Source organism: Anolis sagrei, chromosome 7, assembly GCF_037176765.1.
Source record: "Anolis sagrei isolate rAnoSag1 chromosome 7, rAnoSag1.mat, whole genome shotgun sequence".
NCBI lineage: Eukaryota > Metazoa > Chordata > Lepidosauria > Squamata > Dactyloidae > Anolis > Anolis sagrei.
The window spans coordinates 2,016,325-2,036,395 of record NC_090027.1 but is presented as its reverse complement, the minus strand read 5'-3'; the positions used below and the strand labels follow the sequence as shown (position 1 = coordinate 2,036,395).

The 20,071-nt window shown below is 37.1% G+C and overlaps 1 protein-coding gene across 3 annotated transcripts in view; it reads left to right on the top strand.

Moving 5' to 3' along the window:
- The first annotated feature begins 1,375 nt into the window (after nucleotides 1-1,375).
- The window catches only part of NSD3 (nuclear receptor binding SET domain protein 3), a 132,723-nt gene continuing 114,027 nt past the window's right edge, over nucleotides 1,376-20,071 (top strand). For all 3 annotated transcript variants that reach the window (XM_067470628.1, XM_067470627.1, XM_067470626.1), the window contains exon 1: nucleotides 1,376-1,785. The gene's annotated coding sequence lies outside the window, so the exon portion shown is untranslated. The remainder of the gene's footprint in view (nucleotides 1,786-20,071) is intronic.

Here is a 20,071-nt window from a genome sequence, read left to right as displayed (position 1 = left end):
GTATATATATATATACAAACACACACACATATATATACACACACATACTTTATATATATGCGTATATTCCCTCTCAAACGTCAAACGTCAAAAAAACCAAGATTATGGCAACAAGAATGATTGACAACTGGAAAATAGAGGGAGAAACTGTGGAGGCCGTGACAGACTTTGTATTTCTAGGTGCAAAGATTACTGCAGATACAGACTGTGGCCAGGAAATCAGAAGACGCTTCCTTCTTGGGAGGAGAGCAAGGTCCAGTCTCGATAAAATAGTGAAGAGTAGAGACATCAGACTGGCAACAAAGATCCGCCTAGTCAAAGCCATGGTCTTCCCTGTAGTAACCTACGGATGTGAGAGCTGGACCTTCGGGAAGGCTGAGCGAAGGAAGATCGATGCTTTTGAGTTGTGGTGTTGGAGGAAAGTTCTGAGAGTGCCTTGGACTGTGAGAAGATCCAACCAGTCCATCCTCCAGGAAAGAAAGCCCGGCTGCTCATTGGAGGGAAGGAGATTAGAGACAAAGTCGAAGTCCTTTGGCCACATCATGAGGAGACAGGAAAGCCTAGAGAAGGGAATGATGCTGGGGAAAGTGGAAGGCAAAAGGAAGAGGGGCCGACCAAGGGCAAGATGGATGGATGGCATCCTTGAAGTGACCGGACTGACCTTGAAGGAGCTGGGGGTGGTAACGGCCGACAGGGAGCACTGGCGTGGGCTGCTCCATGAGGTCACGAAGAGTCGGAGACGACTGAACGAATGAACAACAACAACAACAATATTCCCTCTCTCTCTGTATATATGTGTGTGTATATATATATGTAAGGGCCCCCGGTGGCGCAGTGGGTTAAAGCACTGAGCTGCTGAGCTTGTTGATCGAAAGGTCGCAGGTTCGATTCCGGGGAGTGGCGTGAGCTTCCGCTGTCAGCCCTAGCTTCTGCCAACCTAGCAGTTCGAAAACATGCAAATGTGAGTAGATCAATAGGTACCGCTCCGGCGGGAAGGTAAGGGCGCTCCATGCAGTCATGTCAATGGCCACATGACCTTGGAGGTGTCTATGGACAACGCCGGCTCTTCGGCTTAGAAATGGAGATGAGCACCAGAGTCCCAGAGTCAGACATGACTGGACTTAATGTCAGGGGACTACCTTTACCTTTACCTATATATATATGTATGTATGTATGTATATATTGGAAGAGGTAGACATAGCTAGATGGATGGGTGGAGAGATCATTGAAGACCTGAGCCTGGTTGCCCGGGGTGGAAAAACTGCTCCTCCTCCTCCTCCTGTGGTGGGAAACTACACTTCCCGGCATGCTCCGGTGCTGACGCACGGCGCCCGACCAATCAGGGCGGCGCTTGCTTCGGGGCGGCGTGCGTGCGGCGCTTTTGTGTGCGTGAGGAGAAAGCGGAGGCGGAGGCGGCAGCAGCGAGAAGGAAGGAAGGAAGGAAGGAAGAAGGAGCCAGCCTGAGGGCCGAGGCCGGGGCGCGCGGAGCGTGGAGCCAAACCCAGCCCGCCCTTCCTTGGCTTGCCCCCTCGCAGGCCTCTCCTTGGGACGGCGGCGGAAGCGAGGCCCGGAGGAGGCGGGGCCAGGGGCGGCCGTGGCGGGGCGGGCGCCCAAATCGAGGCCGGGGATCGCGCGCGGCCTACTGCGGGGCCTGGCCCGCCCCTCGCCGCCGGGCTCGGCCTGGCTCGGCGCCGCGCTTTCGCCTCGCCTGCTTCCGCCGCTGCTGTTGCCGCTGCCACCAGTCCGAGACGGAGCGCGGAGTTAGAATGGAACAGACTGAAGAAGGTGAGGAACGGGGGGGGGGAGGGGGGCAGGGGGGGGAGGGGAGGGGGCGGGGCCTGCGCGGGGGAAGGGGCGGGGCCAGGTGGAGGGGGGCAACAATGACCAAATGGATTGCTATAACAACAACAATAACAACAACAACAGATTATGTGCTATGCTAATGATATAATATACTATAATATAACATTTTGTTGTATATACATATCATATTTGTAATATTATAATGTAATGTAATAAAATACTACACCTAATAATACGATATTATACTTATATATTTGCAACCACAACAGTTTTGTCATGTGCTATGCTAATAATATAATATACTGTAAAATAATGTAATGCAATAAAATACTATACCTAATAATATGATATTATACTTATATATTTGCAACCACAACAACAGTTTTGTCATGTGCTATGCTAATAATATAATATACTGTAATATAACATTTTGTTGTATATACATATCATACTTATAATATTATAATGTAATGCAATAAAATACTACACCTAATAATATGATATTATAATTATATATTTGCAACCACACAACAACGGTTTTGTTATGTGCTATGCTAATAATATAATATACTGTAATATAATATGTTGTATATACATATCATATTTATAATATTCTAATGTAATGCAATATAATACTACACCTAATAATATGATATTATAATTATATATCTGCAACAACAGCTTTGTTATGTGCTATCCTAATAATACAATATACTGTAATATAATGTAATACCACATAATACTACACCTAATAATATGATATTATACTTATATATTTGCAACCACAACAACAGTTTTGTCATGTGCTATGCTAATAATATAATATGCTGTAATATAACATTTTGTTGTATATACATATAATATTTATAATATTATAATGTAATACAATATAATACTACACCTAATAATATGATATTACAATTATATATCTGCAACCACAACAACAGCTTTGTCGTGTGCTATGCTAATAATATAATATACTGTAATATAATATGTTGTATATACATATCATATTTATAATATTATAATGTAATGCAATAAAATACTACACCTAATAATATGATATTATACTTATATATTTGCAACCACAACAACAACAGTTTTGTTATGTGCTATGCTAATAATACAATATACTGTAAAATAATGTAATACCACATAATACTACACCTAATAATACAATATTATACTTATATATTTGCAACCACAACAACAGTTTTGTTATGTGCTGTGCTAATAATATAATATACTGTAAAATAATGTAATACCACATAATACTACACCTAATAATACGATATTATACTTATATATTTGCAACCACAACAACAGTTTTGTTATGTGCTGTGCTAATAATATAATATACTGTAGTATAACATTTTGTTGTATATACATATCATACTTATAATATTATAATGTAATGCAATATAATACTACACCTAATATGATATTATAATTATATATTTGCAACCATACAACAGCTTTGTTATGTGCTATGCTAATAATATAATATACTGTAATATAACATTTTGTTGTATATACATATCATACTTATAATATTATAATGTAATGCAATAAAATACTACACCTAATAATATGATACTATAATTATATATTGCAACCACAACAACAACAGTTTTGTCATGTGCTATGCTAATAATATAATATACTGTAATATAATGTAATACCACTGTCATATAAAATATTGTATATACATATAATCTTTATAATGCTATAATGTAATGCAATAAAATACTATACCTAATAATATGATATTACAATTATATATCTGCAACCACAACAACAGCTTTGTTATGTGCTATGCTAATAATATAATATACTGTAATATAATGTAATGCAATAAAATACTATACCTAATAATATGATATTATAATTACATATTTGCAACCACACAACAACAGTTTTGTTATGTGCTATGCTAATAATATAATATACTGTAATATAATATGTTGTATATACATATAATATTTATAATATTATAATGTAATGCAATATAATACTACACCTAATAATATGATATTACAATTATATATCTGCAACCACAACAACAGCTTTGTTGTGTGCTTTGCTAATAATATAATATACTGTAAAGTAATATGTTGTATATAATATAATATTTATAATATTATAATGTAATGCAATAAAATACTATACTATATCTGCATTACTTGTAATATTTCTAATAATATTACAATATAATGGTATAAAACAATATAGTAATATTTAATACTTGTATTGTACTAGGCTAATCTTTGATATAAATAAAAATGTTTGTTTTGTGGAATTAGCATAATTTAAAAACCACTGGGCGAATTGACACCAAATTTGGACACAATACACATATCAGGCCAACGAATGACCATCACTCATAAAAATACATTTGGCCAAGAAGCAGGACAATCGCGTTCAAAACACCCCTGACAGATGGCCATCTAGCCTCTGTTTAAAAGCTTCCAAAGAAGGAACCTCCACCACACTCCGGGGCAGAGAGTTCCACTGCTGAACAGCTCTCACAGTCAGGAAGTTCTTCCTCATGTTCAGATGGAATCTCCTTTCCATCTTGTATATATCTTTCCATATATATATATATATATATATATATATATATATCGTATATATTTTTCCTTAAATATCTTGTAAGCCCCCTTCAGGGTGAGAAGGGCAGCATATAAATGTCGTAAATAAATAAATTCCTTACTAGCTGTACTCGCCACACATTGCTGTGGCCAACCTTCCCTCCCTCTTTCTCTCCTTCTTTCTTTCTCTCCTTCCTTTCCTCTTTCCTTCTCCCCTTCCTTCCTTCCTTCCTTCCTTCTCTACCTCTTTCCTTCCGTCCTTCCCCTTCCTTTTTATTTCTCTCCTCTCTTCCTTCTTTACCTATTATTGGAGTCCTTCTGATTGGTCTATCTACCTACTATATTATTATATTATATTATATTATATTACATGTAATCTATATAAATAAAAATGTTACGTTCGTTTGTGGGATTAACATAGCTCAAAAAACCAATGGACGAATTGACACCAAATTTGGACACAAGACACCTATCAGGCCAACGAGTGTTCGTCACTCATAAAAACACTAAATAACACAGCGGAAGGGACTTAAAAAGCTGAGAAATAAAAATACATTACAACACATGCACAAAACCACATATATACACAGAGATACATACATACACACACAAACACATATACACAGGCTGGTCCTCAGCAAAGCGTGGCAGGGGACAGATAGTATTACTAAAAATATTACAGTATAATGGTATAGTACAATATAGTAATATATAATACTAATATTGTGCTATGCTAATAATATAATATATTATATTTACATATTACTTGCAAGCCAGTCTGAGTCCCCTTCGAGGTGAGAAGGGCGGCATATAAACACATAAATAAATACTGTCTATCTCTATCTAATCTATATATCTTATCTATCTGGAGAATTGTTGGAAGTTGCAGGAATAGGAAATTGTTGGAAGTTGCAGGAATAGGAAATATGCCGGGATTGGGATGCTCTCAAGGAAATCCAAGGAGAAGAAAGCTTGCATCTTAGAAGCAGTGTATTTGGATCATCCTCCTCTCCTCAGGCACCTGGTCTAGGGGATGCTGGGAGCTGTCATTTTCGCACATGCGCTGTATCATCATTTAGCTTTTTGGGGTTTTTAAGTCCTTTCTGCTATATTTTGAGAGGGGTTTATGAGTGATGGTCACTCATTCATCTGTTAGGGGTGTAGTATCCAAATTTTGTGTCAACTCATCCAGTCGTTTTTGAGTTATGCTAATCCCACAAACTAACATTACATTTTTATATGTATAGATCATCAAAATACATAAACATTGTAAGAATACCACAGATACACCCATTAAAATGCATTTAATTATTTATTTACAGCGTTTATATTCCGCCCTTCTCACTCCGCAGAGGACTCAGGGCAGATTACAATGCACATAAACATGGGAAACATTCAATACCATTTAGACATACAACACATATAGACAGACACAAAGGCAATTTAACATTACAACTTATTATAAAATAAATATAAATAATAAAACAACAACAACAATAATAGCTTTGTTTTTTATGGTTGAAATACATAAACATTGTAAGAACACTACAGATACAGCAATTAAAATGTATTTCTATAAAAGATATATAATAATAAATACATTATATTGTTTTAATGTTTTTATTGGGTGTTTTTAATTTTTTTAAGTTTTCATGTTTAAATGTCATCTTATCTTAGGGTTAATTTAGGCATTGTTATATGTTGTTTAGATTTATGATTTGGTTTTTATTTATTCATTCATTTACAGTATTTATATTCAACCCTTCTCACCCCGCAGGGGACTCAGGACGGACAGTGCACATATACATGGCAAACATTCAATGGCACAGACATACAACATATATATAGACAGGCACAGAGGCAACTTAACATTCCAGCTTTTTCCGGCTTCATGAGATTATGCTCGATTCCGGCCACGGGGGAAGCTGTTGCTTCACCGTCCACTTGTGACACCGAGTCCTTGGTGGAGTACTTCCTCATTCTAGAGCATGCTGCTGGAAGGTCTTATGGTGTCGTAAATTAGTTAAATTAGCCTCCTCGTATAAAGTGGTAACTAAATTTCCTACTTGACAGATGCAACTGTTTTTCAGGTTGCATAGGTCAACAGCAAGCTAGACTATTAATGGGCTGGCTTCGAACTCATGACCTCTCGGGTGGCTCCTAACTAGCTGCACCACAGCCTTGTCATTTTATTATTTTAATGTTTTTATTAGGTGTTTTTAATTTTTTAATGTTTTCATATTTAAATGTCCTCTTAAAGTTAATTGTCTTATTGGATTTGTGCATAGTTCTATGTTGTTTAGATTTATTATTTGAATTTTAAGTATGTAAAGCATTGGATTTTGACATTATTTGTTGTAAACTGCTTTGAGTCCTCCCCAGGGGTGAGAAAAGCGGTATATAAATACAGTAAACAAACAAACAAACAAACAAACAAATTGTATTAATTAGCCTCACCAAACCCGACCAAACAACAAAGCTTTTTACAACTTAATACAACTCAATGTAGCAGTTACATAAGACATTTATAATAATACAGTAAATAGGTGTATTAAAACTGAATGTATACATAGAATATTAAACAAATAGAAAAAGGTACAATATCCAGCCTATTAACAGTAGCAAGATTGCTTATAGCAAGAAAGATAGTGTGATTTTAATAGTGAATGCAATGTTTTGTGTTTTAATGTGCATTTAATTTTAATTTTTTAACTTAAGTGTATTATAATTGTTTGTTGTCCAACGGCATTGAATAGTTGCCATAGGTAAAGCCACCTTGAGTCCCCTTTGGGGTAGAGAAAGTTGGGATACAAATAAAGGAAATAAATAAACAAAGTTAAAAAGGGAAGTAAATAATACAGCTTGAAGAGTGGTATTAGGAATTATGGAGGTGGGCAATAAATGATTAGTTTATTTATTTACTATATTAGTATGGTATTTAACTATATTGTCCTATACCGTTATACTACAATATTATTAGTAATATTGCATGTAATATTTAATATACAATTAATACATTTATTATTATTATTATTATTAGTACTATATTGTATTACATTATAATATTATTTATTTACTATATTAGTATTGTATTTAACTATATTGTCTTAAACCGCTATTCTGCAATATTATTAGTAATATTGCATGTAATATTTAATATACAATTAATACATTTATTATTATTATTATTATTAGTAGTAGTAGTAGTACTATATTGTATTACATTATAATATTATTTATTTACTATATTAGTATTGTATTTAACTATATTGTCTTATACCGCTATTCTGCAATATTATTAGTAATATTGCATGTAATATTTAATATACAATTAATACATTTATTATTATTAGTAGTACTAGTACTATATTGTATTACATTATAATATTATTTATTTACTATATTAGTATTGTATTTAACTATATTGTCTTATACCGCTATTTTGCAATATTATTAGTAATATTGCATGTAATATTTAATATATAATTAATACATTTATTATTATTATTATTAGTAGTAGTAGTACTATATTGTATTACATTATAATATTATTAACTGGTCCTGCCCATTGTGATCATTTCATTGTTTAATGTTCTGAGTTTATATTGTTGCACTGTTTATTTATGTCGGTTCTGTATTTTATGTTATTGTATTTTTAATTTTGTTGTGTTTTTGTGCAATACTGTGTTGTGTACTAATGAGTGTGGCCTTATGTATGTAAGCCACCCAGAGTCCCTTTGGGGAGATGGTGGCGGAGTATAAATAAAGTTTAATAGTAATTAATATTTATTTATTTATTTACTATATTTCTATAACACTCTTCTCAGCCCTCGGGCGACTCAGAGCGGTTAATAATAGCAAAATTCAATGCTCAAAAACCACAATAAAACATTTAAAAACAATTAAAACAGTAGCATAATAAACAGTCAATAAGTTGACATGTAATTTAAAAGTTTTGATGAAGTTTGGGGGAAAATTTAAAGAAAAAGGATTAAAAATAAAGGATGGAGAATTACTCCCAAAGGAGGAAATGAAATTTTGGGCAGCGAATATAAAAACAAGTGGCTCAGGAAGAGGGGAGCACTACACCTACACTCTTGTCTATAGAAATATAGACGAGAGTGGAATGCTTGAGCACCCTGAGTCTCTTTGTGGAGATAGGGCTGTCTACAAATAAAGTTTGCAAATGAAGTTTTAGTATTATCATAATAGGGCCTTCTCAGTGGTGGCCCCCTTGCCTGTGGAACTCCCTTCCTAATGAAATCAGGTCAACCTCATCCTTCCTATTCTTTTGGAAAAGAACTTAAGACATGGTTATGGGACCAAGCATTTGAGCAGCAGACACAGTGATAATAATGCCAATGACTTATGTGACTGACAATGGACAGACCTTGGATTGTGACTTTGGATTAGTATAATTTTAAATGGATGTTTTATATTGATGTTTTGACTAATAGTTTTAATTGTACTTGTTAATGCTGTTGTTGTGTTTGGCATATAATGGTTGCCCGTTGTGAGCCTCCCTGAGTCCCTGTCTCCCTGGGGGTTAGAAGGACGGGATATAAATGTTTGAAATAGATAAATAAATTATTATTATGCATAGTAGATATCTAAGGGAACAATATGTCTACTGTAGTATAACTGTACCACAATGTACAGAGTATTTTTTTTGGTCTTGTAATCTATATATATATAAATGCTTTGTGCATAATGAGTGCCTTAAAAACAAAAGGACCAATGAATGAAATCACACCAAATTGGCAACAAAACATCTCACAACACAAGGAGTGACCATCACTCAAAAAAATTATGACTTTGTCATTTGGGAGTTGTAGTTGCTGGGATTTAAGGTTCACCTACAATCAAGGAGCATTCTGAACTCCACCAATGATGGAATTGAACCAAACTTGTCACACAGCACTCCCACGACCAACAGAAAACACTAGAAGGGTTTGGTGGGCATTGACCTTGAGTTTAGGATCTGAACCAAACTTGGCACAAGCACTCAATACGCCCAAATATGAACACAGATGGCATTTGGGGGAAATAGACCTTGACATTTGGGAGTTGTAGTCACTGGGATTCACACTTCACCTACAATCAAAGAGCATTCTGAACCTCACGAACGACAGAATTGGGGCAAACTTCCCACACAGAACCCCCATGACCAACAGAAAATACTTAAGGCCATCCAATCCAACTCGCTTCACCAGGGCAAGAAAACGTAATCAAAGCCCTCCTGACAGAGAGCCATCCAGCCATAAATATAGATAGATATGATTCAGACACAGTATTATAGATTTGAAAGGGACACTTAAAGAAGGACAATGGTATCTTGTATGTTCCAGGGTGGGCAAACCAGACACTCTCCACATCAACACTGACAAAGAAACAGCAAGAAATACTGTTTACCCACAAGCAGAATGACATTACTTATATTAGAAATCAACATTTCCTAATTACTTTATTTTCCATATCAATAGACTGGGCCACAGCAACGCGTGGCAGGGGACAGCTAGTGTAGTTATATTATTGTTGGGGTTTTTTTGGTGTCAGAAGCGACTTGAGAAATTACAAGTTGCTTCTGGTATGAGAGAACTGGCCATCTGTAAGGATGTTGCCCAGGAGACACCCGGATGTTTTGATGTTTTACCATCCGTGTGGGAGGCTTCTCTCATGTCTCTGCATGAGAAGCTGGAGCTGACAGAGGGAGCTCATCCACGCTCTCCCCGGATTCAAACCTCTGACCTGTTGGTCTTCAGTCCTGCTGGCACAAGGGTTTAACCCACTGCACCACTGGGGGCTCCTAATGCACTGGGTCATTTTATATAATAAGTGTAGTAAAATATACAAATATAAAAAGTATTTTCTTTATAATAGCAATATTCTTTATTATCATATTTTCTTTAATTAATATCATAGAATCATAGAATCAAAGAGTCGAAAGAGACCTCATAGGCCATCCAGTCCAACCCCATTCTGCCAAGAAGTAGGAATATTGCATTCAAATCACCCCTGACAGATGGCCATCCAGCCTCTGTTTAAAAGCTTCCAAAGAAGGAGCCTCCACCACACTCCCTCCGGGGGAGAGAGATCCACTGCTGAACAGCTCTCACAGTCAGGAAGTTTTTCCTTGTGTTCAGATGGAACCTCCTTTCTTGAGGTATATTATATTTATAAATATCAATATAGTCTATTGCTATATTTTCATCATTTAGTATATTTTTATTATTTATTTATTTTATTATTATTATTATATCTATAAGTTTATGAAAAATGTAAAAAGTATTCTATTTAAAATAAAAATATTTTGTTATTTATTATGATATTATAGCATAATTATTTCTATAGCAGCATATAAATAAATAAAACAAAAATATATTGTTATTATAAATATAATACTTTCTATATGTTTCATAAACTTATAAATATATTAAATAATGAAAATATTGTAATAGACTATAATAATATTTTCATTATTTAATATATTTATAAGTTTATGAAAAATATAAAAGGTATTATATTTATAATAACAATATGTTTTTGTTTTATTTATTTATATGCTGCTTTTCTCTTTACAGAGCAAGAAACAGTTCTAAAAACAATCTATATAAATAAAAATTTAATGTTCGTTTGTGGTATTCACAGAACTCAAAAACCACTGGACGAATTGACACCAAATTTGGACACAAGACACCTAACAACCCAATGTATGTCCTTCACTAAAAAAAATTATGACTTTGTCATTTGCTGGGATTTATAGTTCACCTACAATCAAAGAGCATTCTGAACCCCACCAACGATGGAATTGAACCAAACTTGGCACACAGTTCTCCCATGACCAACAGAAAATACTGAAAGAATTTGGTGGGCAGTGTCCTTTGGTTTTGGAGTTGTAGTTCACCTACATCCAGAGATCACTGTGGACTCAAACAATGATGGATCTGGACCAAACTCTACACGAAGACTCAATATGCCCAAATGTGAACACTGGTGGAGTTTGGGGAAAATAGAATCCTCAAAGGTAGTGAGGTCTGTTGGAAGTAGGAAAAATTGATTTGTATATCTGTGGAATGGCTGGGGTGTGGCAAAATTATAGTTATGAAGTAGAAATGAAAATAATGGTGTGAGTTTTCTGGGCTGTGTGTCCATGTTCCAGAAGCATTCTCTCCTGACTTTTCACCTGCATCTATGGCAGGCATCCTCAGAGGTTGTGAAGTCTGTTGGACACCAGGCAAATGGGGTTTGTATATCTGTGGAATAATATCCAGTGTTGGAGGAAATTACTTAAACATTTAATATGACTGTATTGTCGAAGGCTTTCATGGCCGGAATCACTGGGTTGTTGTAGACTTTTGTCTGCTAGGGCTAGGTGTGAAGGTTTCAGCTGATCACCTTGATTAGCATTCAATGGCTTGGAAGTGCCTGGGGGGAATCTTTTGTTGAGAGTGATTTTATGTGCCTGTTTGTTTCCCCTCTGTTGTTTTGCTTTTCACAGCTAGCCCCAGCAGAAAAAAGTCCTTGGTCTCACCCTGGTCATTCCACAGATATATAAACCCATTTTCCTACTTCCAACAGACCTCACAACCTCTGAGGATGCTTGCCATAGATGCAGCCGAAACGTCAGGAGAAAAATTGCCTCCAGAACATGGCCATATAGCCCGGAAAAACCTACAACAACCCAGTGATTCCGGCCATGAAAGCCTTCGACAATACAGTCATATTAAATGTTTAAGTAATTATAAGAAATTCTACCATACTTTCTATGGTTTTTTTTGAGAATCAAGGACTTTTTATTATGAATGTGCCTCTCACAACACAGAGCATGGCCATATAGCCCGAAAAAACCTACAACAACCCATTTAATATGACTACTTCTAATGCATTGTATTTGTTACCCACTTCTATTCACAGCTCAAGTTGGGCTACAACATGGTTAAAATGCACAGATGAAACACAATGCCATTAAGACATATTCAAACACATAGAACAAAGAGAGAACAACAAGGCTAATATAATGGTAACTGAAAAGTCATAGGACTGGGCAAGTCTGCCAGAAGAAAGAGGTCTTTAATGTTTTTATCTCGCCTAACTAATGTCAAAATATCAACTTGAAGATCTGTTTCTGTGTTCTGCATACACAGTAACTATTTGCGACTTTGTAGTGCTGTCTTTTTGACACATTTGATGTTCAACAATAGTTCAAAATGAACTAAATACAGTAACTCTTTACATAGATGTTTTCAAATATATCACCAGGACTTCCTAGTTGTTGCGCAGCAAGTTCCACTGTGATGAAATAACGGTTGCTCCACACTTGCAAAGCGCACCATTTTATTTGACAATGGAAAGCTCGGAAGCTCCAACTAGTCCAACGCTCGGCAGCCATGATACTAACAGGAGCGGAGCGCAGGGAGCATACAACCCCCCCCCCCCCCCCCGTTGCGCCAACTCCACTGGCTACCGATCTGCTACCGGGCTGAATTCAAAGTGCTGGCGTTGGCCTTTAAAGCCCTAAATGGTTCTGGCCCAAGCTACCTATCCGGCCGCATCTCTGCCTATGAACCCACCAGGACTTTGAGATCTTCCAGGGAGACCCTGCTCTCGATCCCTTCTGCTTCTCAAGCTCGGCTGGCGGGGACGAGAGATAGGGCCTTCTCGGTGGTGGCTCCTCGGCTGTGGAACGCCCTTCCTACGGACATTAGACTAGCACTATCTCTAATGGTATTCCGCAAAAAAGTGAAGACCTGGCTGTTTGAGCAGGCGTTCTAATAATTAGTGCAATGATTGGTTAATGAACACTGGAATGGAACAATGGATGACGAATCTGGAACATGTTTTTGATGACGAGACGACAGTGAATGGGTATTGTAGTAACTGTTTATTAATTGTGTAATGTGTTAGGTTGTTAACTCTGTACTGTAGCATTGAATTTTTGCTGCTCGTATTTGTTGTGAACCGCTGTGAGTCGCCTTCGGGCTGAGAACAGTGGTATATAAGCAAGGTAAATAAATAAATAAATAAATAAATAAATAAATAAATAAATTGTGGGGAAATTACAATCAAATCTGGAAGCAAGATTTCTGCATAAAAAACAAAATTCAAGGGGAGCAGTTTGGGGAGGAGGGGCTGATAGGGTACTACATGCAGAAGAATGTGTTCTGGACAGTAAAATGAGCTAAACGTAAAGTGTGCATTTATGTGTTAAATAATTAGGTGTAATAAAAGCAGCATTGCACAGACTTTCTTCTAATGTTTACCGTATATACTCGAGTATAAACTGACCCGAATATAAGCCGAGGCACCTCATTTTACCACAAAAAACTGGGGAAATGTATTGACTCGAGTATAAGCCAAGGGTGGGAAATGCAGCCACTATGGGTAAATTTCAAAATAAAAATAGATATCAATAAAATTATATTAATTGAGGCATCAGTAGGTTAAATGTTTTTTAATATTTACATAAAACTGTAATTCAAGATAAGACTGCCCAACTCTGATTAAACCATTATTCTAACCCAGTGCTTCTCAACCTGGGGTTGGGATCCCTGGGGGGGTCGCGAGGGGGTGTCAGAGGGGTCACCAAAGACAATTAGAAAACACAGTATTTTCTGATGGCCGTGGGGGTTCCATGTGGGAAGTTTGGCCCAATTCTGTCATTGGCGGAGTTCAGAATGCTCTTTGATTATAGGTGAACTATAAATCCCAACAACTATAACTCTCAAATGTCAAGGTCTATTTGGGCATATTGAGTATTCGTGCCAAGTTTGGTCCAGATGCATCTGGATGTAGGTGAACTACAACTCCAAAACCCAAGGTCACTGCCCACCAAGCCCTTCTAGTATTTTCTGTTGGTCATGGGAGCTCTGTGTGCCAAGTTTGGTTCAATTCCATCCTTGGTGGAGTTCAGAATGCCCTTTGATATTGTAGGTGAACTATAAATCCCAGCAACTGCAACTCCCAAATGACAACATCTATCCTCCCCTCAACCCCACCAGTATTCAGATTTGGGTGTATTGAGTATTTGTTTCAAATGAATAAAAATACATCCTGCATATCAGATATTTACAAGATGATTCATAACAGCAGCAAAATTACAGTTGTGAAGTAGCAAAGAAAATAATGTTATGGCTGGGGTCACCACAACATGAGGAAGTGGATTAAGGGGTCATGGCATTAGGAAGGTTGAGAACCACTGTTCTAATCTTTTTCAATGTAAATAGGTTTACATGTCCTCCAATTATAATAAATAGAGTATAATAATAATAATAATAATAATAATAATAATAATAATACAGTAAAATAATGGAATGTAATAATAACAGTAATAATAGAGTAAAATAATAAATGTAATAATAACAATAACGTAAAATAATAAATGTAACAATAACAATAACAGAGTAAAATAAATGTAATAATAATAAAATAATAAACGTAATAATAACAATACAGTAAAATAATAAATGTAACAATAATAATAAATAGAGTAAAATAAATGTAATAATAACAATAATAAAATAATAAATGTAATAATAATAACAACAACAAAGTAAAATAATAAATAACATTGACTCAAGTATAAGCCAGGGGAGACTTTTTCAGCATAAAAAAAGGACTGAAAAATTAGGCTTATACTCGCGTATAAATAAATACTGTTATTTTGACATGAATTAACAGTATTTATTTCATGTCAAAAGCATTGCATAGATAAGTATAAAACTGATAAAATAGAGGAAACACAATTTGCTCAATAATTTTAGACCAAAAATGGGCAACAGCAACTGCATTGGGTTGTTGTAGGTTTTTTCGGGCTGTATGGCCATGTTCTAGTGGCATTTTCTCCTGACGTTTCGCCTGCATCTGTGGCAAGCATCCTCAGAGGTTGTGAGGTCACTCAGAGGGTGTGAGGTGAAACGTCAGGAGAGAATGCCTCTAGAACATGTCCATGCAGCCCGAAAAAAACCTACAACAGCCCAGTGATTTTAGCCATGAAAGCCTTCGACAATACATCGCAACTGCATTGTCTGTAGCTTTAAACCAGGGATCCTCAAACTAAGGCCCGGGGGCCGGATACAGCTCTCCAAGGTCATTTACCCGACCCTCGCTCCGGGTCTACCTAAGTCTGAAAAGTCTTGAAAGCACACAACAACAACAACAACAACAACACTCCTATCTCATCAGCCAAAAGCAGGCCCACACTTCCCTTTTAAATAATAAGTTTATATTTCGGTTGTTGTAGGTTTTTTCGGGCTATATGGCCGTGTTCTAGAGGCATTCTCTCCTGACATTTCGCCTGCATCTATGGCAAGCATCGTCACTACCTCTGAGGATGCTTGCCATAGATGCAGGCGAAACGTCAGGAGAGAATGTGAACTATAGGTGAACTATAAATCCCAGCAACTACAACTCCCAAATGTCAAGATTCTATTTTCCCCAAACTCCACCAGTGTTCAAATTTGGGCATATTGAGTATTTGTGTAGAGTTTGGTCCAGATCCATCCTTGTTTGAGTGCACAGTGATCTCTGGATGTAAGTGAACTACAACTCCAAAACCAAAGGACACTGCCCACCAAACCCTTCCAGTATTTTCTGTTGGTCATGGGAGTTCTGTGTCCCAAGTTTGGTTCAATTCCATCGTTGGTGGGGTTCTGAATGCTCTTTGAGTGTAGGTGAACTATAAATTCCAGCAACTACAACTCCCAAATGACAAAATCAATTTTTTTGAGTGAAGGACATACATTGGGTCACTAGGTGTCTTGTGTCCAAATTTGGTGTCAATTTGTCCAGTGGTTTTTGAGTTCTGTTAATCCTACAAACGACCATTACATTTTTATTTATATAGATTATGAAGCTCTGAGTGTCAGGGCTGAGATGGCAGTGTGTGTGAAGCAACCCAAATTATTGTTTAACTGTATGGGATTTTTTTTGAGAAACTGCAAGTCGCTTCTGGTGTGAGAGAATTGGCCGTCTGCTAGGACGTTGCCCAGGGGACGCCTGGATGATTTGATGTTTTTATCATCCTTGTGGGAGGCTTCTCTCATGTCCCCATTGCATGAGGAGCTGGACCTGATAGAGGGAGCTCATCTGTCTCTCCCCGGATTCGAACCTGCGACCTGTCGGTCTTCAGTCCTGCCGGCACAGGGGTTTAACCCACTGCGTCTACTGTATGGGTGATGCATATGGTCAAGTAATTGGGAGAGGGTGCATGATATTGGTAATGTCAGGTGCTTTGGAGTACAGTATTTTGCTTTCAACCTCAATGGCTTGGATAATACACCAATATTGTGGACAGGCTTGTGGACAGCGAAGGACAATATATAAGGATTGACAGAGAAGTGTACACCAGTGAAGTCCTAGATCAAGCGTGTGTGGGGCTCTGTAGAGATGGCCTTACAGTTGAGCAGTAAGGAAGAAACATGAAGATTTGGATTAGGGATACCGAGTGTGTTACGTAGCATGACATGAGTTACTGTTGTGTGACATTTTGAGTGGGAAGGCATAAAGAGTCATGGGACAGTGGAGTTGAGGAAGTCTGGCCCAGGACTGGTAATGAAACAGCCTTTTGTGTGCATGCCTAAAATGCTTCCATATATACATTCGCAAAGAGATAACCTATAAGATCGTGGACCCACAGTTCAAAAAAGCCTGCTTTTTTGCCATAGCAAAGGTGTTCTCTCTTGTCTTTTTGCTTTAGAAGGGAGGAAGGAGAATTGTGGATAGACCAGATAATACTTTAATGTAATGGAGGAGGAAGAGGAGGGCCGTTTGGATTTAAAGGGGCAGAGGCAGCCATGTTTGCTGCCAGATACTGCAGTGCAAATCTCTTTCCTTTACCGACCCCTCCAAAAGAGAAATCAGCCCTGGTTTGAGTGAAAAAAGATGGTGTTTCAGTTCTGTCTCCGCGCTCCTTATTCTAATTTTCACTATTGTACCGTTTTGAATTTTCTCATAAGCCAGTTAGGAAAGAAACGACATCTTCCCTCCCTCCCTTTCCTTTCTGCAGCCAGGACTGCTCGAGGACTGCGGTGCAGAAATTAACCCTTTTCGATACAAATCTGCAGTGGGATTGTACTGAAACATATTTTTTTCCTCTCCATTTTCGTGAAGAATTAAACAGAAATAGGTAGAGGGCTGCCTCTGTCATAAATGGCCGAGTGAGCTGCAACCCTTTCCTGTGATTTCTTTAAGTAAACAAGGGGTTTTTTTTGCTGCCAGGGCTGGTGACAAAAGGCACACTTGTTTGTGCACAGCTAACTGAAACTTATTTACTGATTATGTTTAAATTATGACATGGAAAGATTTCCCCCGAGGTTTTTCCTTAATGGTTTTTGTTGCCTGTATTTTTATGCAAATAGCTAGATTTGCCTATATTTTGACCGGCATTGAATTGACCAAAGGCTGTTGTTTGAATTTTACGTACAGCAGACATCAGAGATGTGAGACAAATTGCTGCTCAGGTATCTGAATAGTGGGAAGCAGGTATATTTGTGTGATGTTTTGATTACATTTTTCAGTTTGATAGCATTTCAGGTGTGTATTTTTTGTTTACAGTGGAAGGCTCCATATGTCTAATGCATCTTTAATATTTTTTGGTTTGTTACTTCTGTTTTTACTGTATTGACATGACTGAAACATAAGCATGAATGTCTAGCAAATAAACCATCATCTTTGTATCTTTTCTCAATGGTCTGTGTTGATTCTTTTTTCACCACAAGCATATTATTGATTTTTTTCTTCATGCTTTTGCTTTTAAAATACTTTTTTCAGTGGTTCTGTTTCTGCTGGTGCAAATTGCAGTTTATAAATCTGGTTAAATAGAATAGCATTAACATTTCACAATGATAGTTTTGCAGTGGACTAAGAAGCATCTGTGACGTTGGTACCTTTCTTTCTAGTTACGGTTTTTCTTTAAGTGGGTCATAGTAAAAGATGATCGATGGATGACACTTGGACTGGAGAAAGTGGCAATGTTTGGCTTCAGTGGAGAGAACAAGATACCTTAATGTTCATACTAATATTGATGGCAGGATGAGAAGGAAAACTTGCAGCAAAGTGTTTTCTAGGAGTTACAATTTTTGATGTAATCGTTTTAAAAAAACTGGAGTGCAACATGTATGTACAAATGGAAATGACTCATCAGGTTTAACATGATGACTTGATCTGATAAATTCTTTTGATTTTTATGGAAAGCGTAATCTCAAATACGTTACGATTTATTTGCCTGTTTACCTTGTTCATAGCTCTACTGGAAAAAGAAATGCTACCCCACAAATACAATGTGGGGTAGCTTTAAAATTACTCGAACTGAGCTTGTGGTGCGTATTTTGTCATATTTTGAAAGCCAGGTGATGCATTGAAAATGGTACATTGTGCTTCTCAGTGTTTCATTTTGGGGAGGAGAAATGGGATCCATGACGTTTTGTAGGATAAAAAGGCTGTTTACATGTATATAAAAATGGCAGACAAAATGAAGGCCCCGATTCTCTTTAGGACTATGTGCTAAACCACATTCGTGATGATGAATTCCTAGTACCTTAGTCCAGGCACATCTATTTGGGAAGAAGCCCCCTTATTTTCCGAGACACCTAAGTGTGATTTATTATGCTTACTACTGATGTTTCATCCAGAAGGTTGAGTCCTTTGGAGGGTTTTCCTCAGTGTTGTTTACATACAATCTACAAGGTGTATTAAGGCTACAGGAGAGCGTATATAAAATAAAATGAATACAAATAGTCACAAAAGCAGCACAGCTAAAAAAGAATACCAGAACATCTGTTTAAAAATCAATTTGGCAATAATAAGTGAATTCCTAGGAAAGGCCTTCTGCTGTAAAATATGCTTTCTTGGCAGGTATGCAAGGCAGGTATGTATGCAAGGAGGCAATTTCCCACAACGAAATCCGTCCCGGAGTTTTCTTCCTTCCCTTAGCATTCACAAGAAAGCCTCTATTTTTAAAATTATTTTTTGTTTCTTTACAACCAGTGTTTCTCTTGATGTGGAAATGTGGAATGAGAGAGAAAACAATTGCACAAGTACTTGTGGAGGAGAGCTGTAGAGGCAGGAGTTGCAGGGAAGGTTAGAAATTGTATTCTGCCTTATCCAATTCAGCCAGTTAACCAATTAACTTAAAAATGGATCTAAAGATGGAATTAGTTAGCAGGACTTTGTGAACAGGAAGCTATTCATAGAAGAGGAAAGGGCTGCAGGAAGACAAATAAAACAGGCTGCGTAGGGGGGGGGGCAGCTTTATACTCAAAGAAAGGAAGTAAAACAGTACTGAATACTATTAGAAACACAGAGAAAATGATATTGACAGGAGCTCCTCTTTGGCTTACCAATCAGTTCTGCCTTTTCTCGGGGAAAGGAGGAAAAGGAAAACACAATTGCAAATGCTATTCAGAACTGGAGAACAAATGGACTCCTCGAAATCTACTCCTTAAACTGAACATAGAAACAAATGGGAAGTTGCTGTAGATTTTTCGCAACTGGGTCAATATATACATACATACACTGATTGTGGATCCTCGGTGGCACAGTGGGTTAAACTGCTGAGCTGCTAAAGTTGCTAACTGAAGGGTCACAGATTCGAATCCGGGGAGCGGGGTGAGCTCCGCTGTTAGTCTCAGCTTCTGACATCCTAGCAGTTTGGATACATGCAAATGTGGGTAGATCAATAG